Here is an 11,507-nt window from a genome sequence, read left to right on the forward strand (position 1 = left end):
TGTAGTGTTATGAAAACAGACTTCACTGATCTGTGTAATGTAGTGTTAGGAAAACAGGTTTCACTGATCTGTGTAATGTAGTGTTAGGAAAACAGGTTTCACTGATCTGTGTAATGTAGTGTTATGAAAACAGACTTCACTGATCTGTGTAATGTAGTGTTATGAAAACAGAACTTCACTGATCTGTGTAATGTAGTGTTATGAAAACAGGTTTCACTGATCTGTGTAATGTAGTGTTAGGAAAACAGACTTCACTGATCTGTGTAATGTAGTGTTAGGAAAACAGACTTCACTGATCTGTGTAATGTAGTGTTAGGAAAACAGGTTTCACTGATCTGTGTAATGTAGTGTTATGAAAACAGGTTTCACTGATCTGTGTAATGTAGTGTTATGAAAACAGAACTTCACTGATCTGTGTAATGTAGTGTTAGGAAAACAGGTTTCACTGATCTGTGTAATGTAGTGTTATGAAAACAGGTTTCACTGATCTGTGTAATGTAGTGTTAGGAAAACAGGTTTCACTGATCTGTGTAATGTAGTGTTATGAAAACAGACTTCACTGATCTGTGTAATGTAGTGTTATGAAAACAGAACTTCACTGTTCTGTGTAATGTAGTGTTAGGAAAACAGGTTTCACTGATCTGTGTAATGTAGTGTTAGGAAAACAGAACTTCACTGATCTGTGTAATGTAGTGTTAGGAAAACAGAACTTCACTGATCTGTGTAATGTAGTGTTAGGAAAACAGAACTTCACTGATCTGTGTAATGTAGTGTTAGGAAAACAGAACTTCACTGATCTGTGTAATGTAGTGTTAGGAAAACAGGTTTCACTGATCTGTGTAATGTAGTGTTAGGAAAACAGAACTTCACTGATCTGTGTAATGTAGTGTTAGGAAAACAGAACTTCACTGATCTGTGTAATGTAGTGTTATGAAAACAGACTTCACTGATCTGTGTAATGTAGTGTTAGGAAAACAGGTTTCACTGATCTGTGTAATGTAGTGTTAGGAAAACAGAACTTCACTGATCTGTGTAATGTAGTGTTAGGAAAACAGAACTTCACTGATCTGTGTAATGTAGTGTTATGAAAACAGAACTTCACTGATCTGTGTAATGTAGTGTTAGGAAAACAGGTTTCACTGATCTGTGTAATGTAGTGTTATGAAAACAGACTTCACTGATCTGTGTAATGTAGTGTTATGAAAACAGACTTCACTGATCTGTGTAATGTAGTGTTAGGAAAACAGGTTTCACTGATCTGTGTAATGTAGTGTTAGGAAAACAGACTTCACTGATCTGTGTAATGTAGTGTTAGGAAAACAGACTTCACTGATCTGTGTAATGTAGTGTTAGGAAAACAGGTTTCACTGATCTGTGTAATGTAGTGTTAGGAAAACAGAACTTCACTGATCTGTGTAATGTAGTGTTATGAAAACAGGTTTCACTGATCTGTGTAATGTAGTGTTATGAAAACAGGTTTCACTGATCTGTGTAATGTAGTGTTAGGAAACAGGTTTCACTGATCTGTGTAATGTAGAAAACAGAACTTCACTGATCTGTGTAATGTAGTGTTTCACTGATCTGTGTAATGTAGTGTTATGAAAACAGACTTCACTGATCTGTGTAATGTAGTGTTATGAAAACAGGTTTCACTGATCTGTGTAATGTAGTGTTAGGAAAACAGGTTTCACTGATCTGTGTAATGTAGTGTTAGGAAAACAGAACTTCACTGATCTGTGTAATGTAGTGTTAGGAAAACAGAACTTCACTGATCTGTGTAATGTAGTGTTAGGAAAACAGGACTTCACTGATCTGTGTAATGTAGTGTTAGGAAAACAGACTTCACTGATCTGTGTAATGTAGTGTTAGGAAAACAGGTTTCACTGATCTGTGTAATGTAGTGTTATGAAAACAGAACTTCACTGATCTGTGTAATGTAGTGTTAGGAAAACAGAACTTCGCTGATCTGTGTAATGTAGTGTTAGGAAAACAGAACTTCACTGATCTGTGTAATGTAGTGTTAGGAAAACAGAACTTCACTGATCTGTGTAATGTAGTGTTAGGAAAACAGAACTTCACTGATCTGTGTAATGTAGTGTTAGGAAAACAGAACTTCACTGATCTGTGTAATGTAGTGTTAGGAAAACAGAACTTCACTGATCTGTGTAATGTAGTGTTAGGAAAACAGAACTTCACTGATCTGTGTAATGTAGTGTTATGAAAACAGGTTTCACTGATCTGTGTAATGTAGTGTTATGAAAACAGTTTCACTGATCTGTGTCCATGTAGTGTTATGAAAACAGGTTTCACTGATCTGTGTAATGTAGTGTTAGGAAAACAGACTTCACTGATCTGTGTAATGTAGTGTTAGGAAAACAGGTTTCACTGATCTGTGTAATGTAGTGTTAGGAAAACAGACTTCACTGATCTGTGTAATGTAGTGTTATGAAAACATGTTTCACTGATCTGTGTAATGTAGTGTTAGGAAAACAGGACTTCACTGATCTGTGTAATGTAGTGTTAGGAAAACAGAACTTAACTGATCTGTGTAATGTAGTGTTATGAAAACAGAACTTCACTGATCTGTGTAATGTAGTGTTAGGAAAACAGGTTTCAATCTGTGTAATGTAGTGTTAGGAAAACAGGGTTCTTAAAAGCCTGTGCTACCTCATCTGCCTTCTAACCCTAGTTACTACCAATTAGGAACATTCCATGTGTGTGTGTGTGTGTGTGTGTGTGTGTGTGTGTGTGTGTGTGTGTGTGTGTGTGTGTGTGTGTGTGTGTGTGTGTGTGTGTGTGTGTGTGTGTGTGTGTGTGTGTGTTGTGTGTTTATAAGGCTAAGCATCAGTGAACCATAGACCGATACTGCCAAGCGCCAGGACAACCTTTACAAACTATTAGCACAATGCAATTATTATCCTTCACCCACAATAATCCATACACTATGCTACAGATGTGCATTCAAACCTGTAGGAAGCCCCCCCCCCCATAAAATAAATAAATATAAACTTCTACTCCAAAAGTCTGTCATATCTGCAGTTCACAGAAGCTGTGAATATGAATGAAGCAAATCCCTCAATTTGTGGCTAAGACCAATTAGCATTTTAAGCCCAGTGCTATAGGCACAACAACAGCTTTCCGTGTGTTTCATTTCTCTCACATTGACTTTAATCCAGCGTGTGTTAGGTTAAATCTCCTGTTTGTTTATGCCTAAGGGCATAGTGCATTTGAATGGAAATGGCCCCATGTCAAACTTATTTTTAATTGAACTTTTATTTAACTAGGCAAGTCAAATCAAAATCAAATCAAATGTATTTATATAGCCCTTCGTACATCAGCTGATATCTCAAAGTGCTGTACAGAAACCCAGCCTAAAACCCCAAAGAGCAAGCAATGCAGGTGTAGAAGCACGGTGGCTAGGAAAAACTCCACAAACACATAAAGGACCTGGTGGTCTTTCCACAAACACATAAAGGACCTGGTGGTCTTTCTACAAACACATAAAGGACCTGGTGGTCTTTCTACAAACACATAAAGGACCTGATGGTCTTTCCACAAACACATAAAGGACCTGGTGGTCTTTCTACAAACACATAAAGGACCTGGTGGTCTTTCTACAAACACATAAAGGACTGGTGGTCTTTCTACAAACACATAAAGGACCTGGTGGTCTTTCCACAAACACATAAAGGAGCTGGTGGTCTTTCCACAAACACATAAAGGACCTGGTGGTCTTTCTACAAACACATAAAGGACCGGGTGGTCTTTCTACAAACACATAAAGGACCTGGTGGTCTTTCTACAAACACAAACACAAACACATAAAGGACCTGGTGGTCTTTCTACAAACACATAAAGGACCTGGTGGTCTTTCTACAAACACATAAAGGACCTGGTGGTCTTTTTACAAACACATAAAGAACCTGGTTTGGTCTTTCTACAAACACATAAAGGACCTGGTGGTCTTTCTACAAACACATAAAGGACCTGGTGGTCTTTCTACAAACACATAAAGGACCTGGTGGTCTTTCTACAAACACATAAAGGACCTGGTGGTCTTTCTACAAACACATAAAGGACCTGGTGGTCTTTCCACAAACACATAAAGGACCTGGTGGTCTTTCTACAAACACATAAAGGACCGGGTGGTCTTTCCACAAACACATAAAGGAGCTGGTGGTCTTTCTACAAACACATAAAGGACCTGGTGGTCTTTCCACAAACACATAAAGGACCTGGTGGTCTTTCAACAAACACATAAAGGACCTGGTGGTCTTTCTACAAACACATAAAGGACCGGGTGGTCTTTCCACAAACACATAAAGGACCTGGTGGTCTTTCTACAAACACAAACACAAACACATAAAGGACCTGGTGGTCTTTCTACAAACACATAAAGGACCTGGTGGTCTTTCTACAAACACATAAAGGACCTGGTGGTCTTTTACAAACACATAAAGAACCTGGTGGTCTTTCTACAAACACATAAAGGACCTGGTGGTCTTTCCACAAACACATAAAGGACCTGGTGGTCTTTCTACAAAAACACATAAAGGACCTGGTGGTCTTTCTACAAACACATAAAGGACCTGGTGGTCTTTCTACAAACACATAAAGGACCTGGTGGTCTTTCTACAAACACATATAAAGGACCTGGTGGTCTTTCTACAAACACATAAAGGACCTGGTGGTCTTTCTACAAACACATAAAGGACCTGGTGGTCTTTCTACAAACACATAAAGGACCTGGTGGTCTTTCTACAAACACATAAAGGACCTGGTGGTCTTTCTACAAACACATAAAGGACCTGGTGGTCTTTCTACAAACACATAAAGGACCTGGTGGTCTTTCTACAAACACATAAAGGACCTGGTGGTCTTTCTACAAACACATAAAGAACCTGGTGGTCTTTCTACAAACACATAAAGGACCTGGTGGTCTTTCTACAAAACACATAAAGGACCTGGTGGTCTTTCTACAAACACATAAAGGACAAACACATAAAGGACCTGGTGGTCTTTCTACAAACACATAAAGGACCTGGTGGTCTTTCTACAAACACATAAAGGACCTGGTGGTCTTTCTACAAACACATAAAGGACCTGGTGGTCTTTCTACAAACACATAAAGGACCTGGTGGTCTTTCTTTACAAACACATAAAGGACCTGGTGGTCTTTCTACAAACACATAAAGGACCTGGTGGTCTTTCTACAAACACATAAAGGACCTGGTGGTCTTTCTACAAACACATAAAGGACCTGGTGGTCTTTCAACAAACACATAAAGGACCTGGTGGTCTTTCTACAAACACATAAAGGACCTGGTGGTCTTTCTACAAACACATAAAGGACCTGGTGGTCTTTCTACAAACACATAAAGGACCTGGTGGTCTTTCTACAAACACATAAAGGACCTGGTGGTCTTTCCACAAACACATAAAGGACCTGGTGGTCTTTCTACAAACACATAAAGGACCTGGTGGTCTTTCTACAAACACATAAAGGACCTGGTGGTCTTTCTACAAACACATAAAGGACCTGGTGGTCTTTCTACAAACACATAAAGGACCTGGTGGTCTTTCTACAAACACATAAAGGACCTGGTGGTCTTTCTACAAACACATAAAGAACCTGGTGGTCTTTCACAAACACATAAAGGACCTGGTGGTCTTTCTACAAACACATAAAGAACCTGGTGGTCTTTCTACAAACACATAAAGGACCTGGTGGTCTTTCTACAAACACATAAAGGACCTGGTGGTCTTTCTACAAACACATAAAGGACCTGGTGGTCTTTCTACAAACACATAAAGAACCTGGTGGTCTTTCTACAAACACATAAAGGACCTGGTGGTCTTTCTACAAACACATAAAGGACCTGGTGGTCTTTCTACAAACACATAAAAACACATAAAGGACCTGGTGGTCTTTCTACAAACACATAAAGGACCTGGTGGTCTTTCTACTACAAACACATAAAGGACCTGGTGGTCTTTCTACAAACACATAAAGGACCTGGTGGTCTTTCTACAAACACATAAAGGACCTGGTGGTCTTTCTACAAACACATAAAGGACCTGGTGGTCTTTCTACAAACACATAAAGGACCTGGTGGTCTTTCTACAAACACATAAAGGACCTGGTGGTCTTTCTACAAACACATAAAGGACCTGGTGGTCTTTCTACAAACACATAAAGGACCTGGTGGTCTTTCTACAAACACATAAAGGACCTGGTGGTCTTTCTACAAACACATAAAGGACCTGGTGGTCTTTCTACAAACACATAAAGGACCTGGTGGTCTTTCTACAAACACATAAAGGACCTGGTGGTCTTTCTACAAACACATAAAGGACCTGGTGGTCTTTCTACAAACACATAAAGGACCTGGTGGTCTTTCTACAAACACATAAAGGACCTGGTGGTCTTTCTACAAACACATAAAGAACCTGGTGGTCTTTCTACAAACACATAAAGGACCTGGTGGTCTTTCTACAAACACATAAAGGACCTGGTGGTCTTTCTACAAACACATAAAGAACCTGGTGGTCTTTCTACAAACACATAAAGGACCTGGTGGTCTTTCTACAAACACATAAAGGACCTGGTGGTCTTTCTACAAACACATAAAGGACCTGGTGGTCTTTCTACAAACACATAAAGAACCTGGTGGTCTTTCTACAAACACATAAAGGACCTGGTGGTCTTTCTACAAACACATAAAGGACCTGGTGGTCTTTCTACAAACACATAAAGGAACCTGGTGGTCTTTCTACAAACACATAAAGAACCTGGTGGTCTTTCAAACACAAACACATAAAGGACCTGGTGGTCTTTCTACAAACACATAAAGGACCTGGTGGTCTTTCCACAAACACATAAAGAACCTGGTGGTCTTTCTACAAACACATAAAGGACCTGGTGGTCTTTCTACAAACACATAAAGGACCTGGTGGTCTTTCTACAAACACATAAAGGACCTGGTGGTCTTTCTACAAACACATAAAGGACCTGGTGGTCTTTCTACAAACACATAAAGAACCTGGTGGTCTTTCTACAAACACATAAAGGACCTGGTGGTCTTTCTACAAACACATAAAGGACCTGGTGGTCTTTCTACAAACACATAAAGAACCTGGTGGTCTTTCACAAACACATAAAGGACCTGGTGGTCTTTCTACAAACACATAAAGGACCTGGTGGTCTTTCTACAAACACATAAAGAACCTGGTGGTCTTTCCACAAACACATAAAGGACCTGGTGGTCTTTCAAACACAAACACATAAAGGACCTGGTGGTCTTTCTACAAACACATAAAGGACCTGGTGGTCTTTCTACAAACACATAAAGGACCTGGTGGTCTTTCTACAAACACATAAAGGACCTGGTGGTCTTTCTACAAACACATAAAGGACCTGGTGGTCTTTCTACAAACACATAAAGGACCTGGTGGTCTTTCTACAAACACATAAAGGACCTGGTGGTCTTTCTACAAACACATAAAGGACATAAAGGACCTGGTGGTCTTTCTACAAACACATAAAGGACCTGGTGGTCTTTCTACAAACACATAAAGGACCTGGTGGTCTTTCTACAAACAAACACATAAAGGACCTGGTGGTCTTTCTACAAACACATAAAGGACCTGGTGGTCTTTCTACAAACACATAAAGGACCTGGTGGTCTTTCTACAAACACATAAAGGACCTGGTGGTCTTTCTACAAACACATAAAGGACCTGGTGGTCTTTCTACAAACACATAAAGGACCGGGTGGTCTTTCTACAAACACATAAAGGACCTGGTGGTCTTTCTACAAACACATAAAGGACCTGGTGGTCTTTCTACAAACACATAAAGGACCTGGTGGTCTTTCTACAAACACATAAAGGACCTGGTGGTCTTTCTACAAACACATAAAGGACCTGGTGGTCTTTCTACAAACACATAAAGAACCTGGTGGTCTTTCCACAAACACATAAAGGACCTGGTGGTCTTTCTACAAACACATGACATAAAGGACCTGGTGGTCTTTCTACAAACACATAAAGAACCTGGTGGTCTTTCCACAAACACATAAAGAACCTGGTGGTCTTTCTACAAACACATAAAGGACCTGGTGGTCTTTCTACAAACACATAAAGGACCTGGTGGTCTTTCTACAAACACATAAAGGACCTGGTGGTCTTTCTACAAACACATAAAGAACCTGGTGGTCTTTCTACAAACACATAAAGGACCTGGTGGTCTTTCTACAAACACATAAAGGACCTGGTGGTCTTTCTACAAACACATAAAGGACCTGGTGGTCTTTCTACAAACACATAAAGGACCTGGTGGTCTTTCTACAAACACATAAAGGACCTGGTGGTCTTTCTACAAACACATAAACACATAAAGGACCTGGTGGTCTTTCTACAAACACATGACATAAAGGACCTGGTGGTCTTTCTACAAACACATAAAGAACCTGGTGGTCTTTCCACAAACACATAAAGAACCTGGTGGTCTTTCTACAAACACATAAAGAACCTGGTGGTCTTTCTACAAACACAAACACAAACACATAAAGGACCTTGTGGTCTTTCTACAAACACATAAAGGACCTGGTGGTCTTTCTACAAACACATAAAGGACCTGGTGGTCTTTCTACAAACACATAAAGAACCTGGTGGTCTTTCTACAAACACATAAAGGACCTGGTGGTCTTTCTACAAACACATAAAGGACCTGGTGGTCTTTCTACAAACACATAAAGGACCTGGTGGTCTTTCTACAAACACATAAAGGACCTGGTGGTCTTTCTACAAACACATAAAGGACCTGGTGGTCTTTCTACAAACACATGACATAAAGGACCTGGTGGTCTTTCTACAAACACATAAAGGACCTGGTGGTCTTTCTACAAACACATAAAGGACCTGGTGGTCTTTCTACAAACACATAAAGGACCTGGTGGTCTTTCTACAAACACATAAAGGACCTGGTGGTCTTTCTACAAACACATAAAGGACCTGGTGGTCTTTCCACAAACACATAAAGGACCTGGTGGTCTTTCTACAAACACATAAAGGACCTGGTGGTCTTTCTACAAACACATAAAGTACCTGGTGGTCTTTCTACAAACACATAAAGGACCTGGTGGTCTTTCTACAAACACATAAAGGACCTGGTGGTCTTTCTACAAACACATAAAGGACCTGGTGGTCTTTCTACAAACACATAAAGAACCTGGTGGTCTTTCCACAAACACATAAAGGACCTGGTGGTCTTTCTACAAACACATAAAGAACCTGGTGGTCTTTCTACAAACACAAACACATAAAGGACCTGGTGGTCTTTCTACAAACACATGACATAAAGGACCTGGTGGTCTTTCTACAAACACATAAAGAACCTGGTGGTCTTTCCACAAACACATAAAGAACCTGGTGGTCTTTCTACAAACACATAAAGAACCTGGTGGTCTTTCTACAAACACAAACACATAAAGGACCTGGTGGTCTTTCTACAAAACACATAAAGGACCTGGTGGTCTTTCTACAAACACATAAAGAACCTGGTGGTCTTTCTACAAACACATAAAGAACCTGGTGGTCTTTCTACAAACACATAAAGGACCTGGTGGTCTTTCTACAAACACATAAAGGACCTGGTGGTCTTTCTACAAACACATAAAGGACCTGGTGGTCTTTCTACAAACACATAAAGGACCTGGTGGTCTTTCTACAAACACATAAAGGACCTGGTGGTCTTTCTACAAACACATAAAGGACCTGGTGGTCTTTCTACAAACACATAAAGGACCTGGTGGTCTTTTCTACAAACACATAAAGGACCTGGTGGTCTTTCTACAAACACATAAAGAACCTGGTGGTCTTTCTACAAACACATAAAGGACCTGGTGGTCTTTCCACAAACACATAAAGGACCTGGTGGTCTTTCTACAAACACATAAAGGACCTGGTGGTCTTTCTACAAACATATAAAGAACCTGGTGGTCTTTCTACAAACACATAAACCTGGTGGACCTGGTGGTCTTTCTACAAACACATAAAGGACCTGGTGGTCTTTCTACAAACACATAAAGGACCTGGTGGTCTTTCTACAAACACATAAAGAACCTGGTGGTCTTTCTACAAACACATAAAGGACCTGGTGGTCTTTCTACAAACACATGACCTGGTGGTCTTTACAAGGACCTGGTGGTCTTTCTACAAACACATAAAGGACCTGGTGGTCTTTCTACAAACACATAAAGAACCTGGTGGTCTTTCTACAAACACATAAAGGACCTGGTGGTCTTTCTACAAACACATAAAGGACCTGGTGGTCTTTCTACAAACACATAAAGAACCTGGTGGTCTTTCTACAAACACATAAAGGACCTGGTGGTCTTTCTACAAACACATAAAGGACCTGGTGGTCTTTCTACAAACACATAAAGGACCTGGTGTTCTTTCTACAAACACATAAAGAACCTGGTGGTCTTTCTACAAACACATAAAGGACCTGGTGGTCTTTCTACAAACACATAAAGGACCTGGTGGTCTTTCTACAAACACATAAAGGACCTGGTGGTCTTTCTACAAACACATAAAGAACCTGGTGGTCTTTCTACAAACACATAAAGAACCTGGTGGTCTTTCTACAAACACAAACACATAAAGGACCTGGTGGTCTTTCTACAAACACATGACATAAAGGACCTGGTGGTCTTTCTACAAACACATAAAGAACCTGGTGGTCTTTCCACAAACACATAAAGAACCTGGTGGTCTTTCTACAAACACATAAAGAACCTGGTGGTCTTTCTACAAACACAAACACATAAAGGACCTTGTGGTCTTTCTACAAACACATAAAGGACCTGGTGGTCTTTCTACAAACACATAAAGAACCTGGTGGTCTTTCTACAAACACATAAAGAACCTGGTGGTCTTTCTACAAACACATAAAGGACCTGGTGGTCTTTCTACAAACACATAAAGGACCTGGTGGTCTTTCTACAAACACATAAAGGACCTGGTGGTCTTTCTACACAAACACATAAAGGACCTGGTGGTCTTTCTACAAACACATAAAGGACCTGGTGGTCTTTCTACAAACACATGACATAAAGGACCTGGTGGTCTTTCTACAAACACATAAAGGACCTGGTGGTCTTTCTACAAACACATAAAGGACCTGGTGGTCTTTCTACAAACACATGACATAAAGAACTGGTGGTCTTTCTACAAACACATAAAGGACCTGGTGGTCTTTCTACAAACACATAAAGGACCTGGTGGTCTTTCCACAAACACATAAAGGACCTGGTGGTCTTTCTACAAACACATAAAGGACCTGGTGGTCTTTCTTTACAAACACATAAAGTACCTGGTGGTCTTTCTACAAACACATAAAGGACCTGGTGTTCTTTCTACAAACACATAAAGGACCTGGTGGTCTTTCTACAAACACATAAAGGACCTGGTGGTCTTTATACAAACACATAAAGAACCTG

This window comes from Oncorhynchus keta, unplaced genomic scaffold, assembly GCF_023373465.1.
Source record: "Oncorhynchus keta strain PuntledgeMale-10-30-2019 unplaced genomic scaffold, Oket_V2 Un_contig_16559_pilon_pilon, whole genome shotgun sequence".
NCBI classification, from domain to species: domain Eukaryota; kingdom Metazoa; phylum Chordata; class Actinopteri; order Salmoniformes; family Salmonidae; genus Oncorhynchus; species Oncorhynchus keta.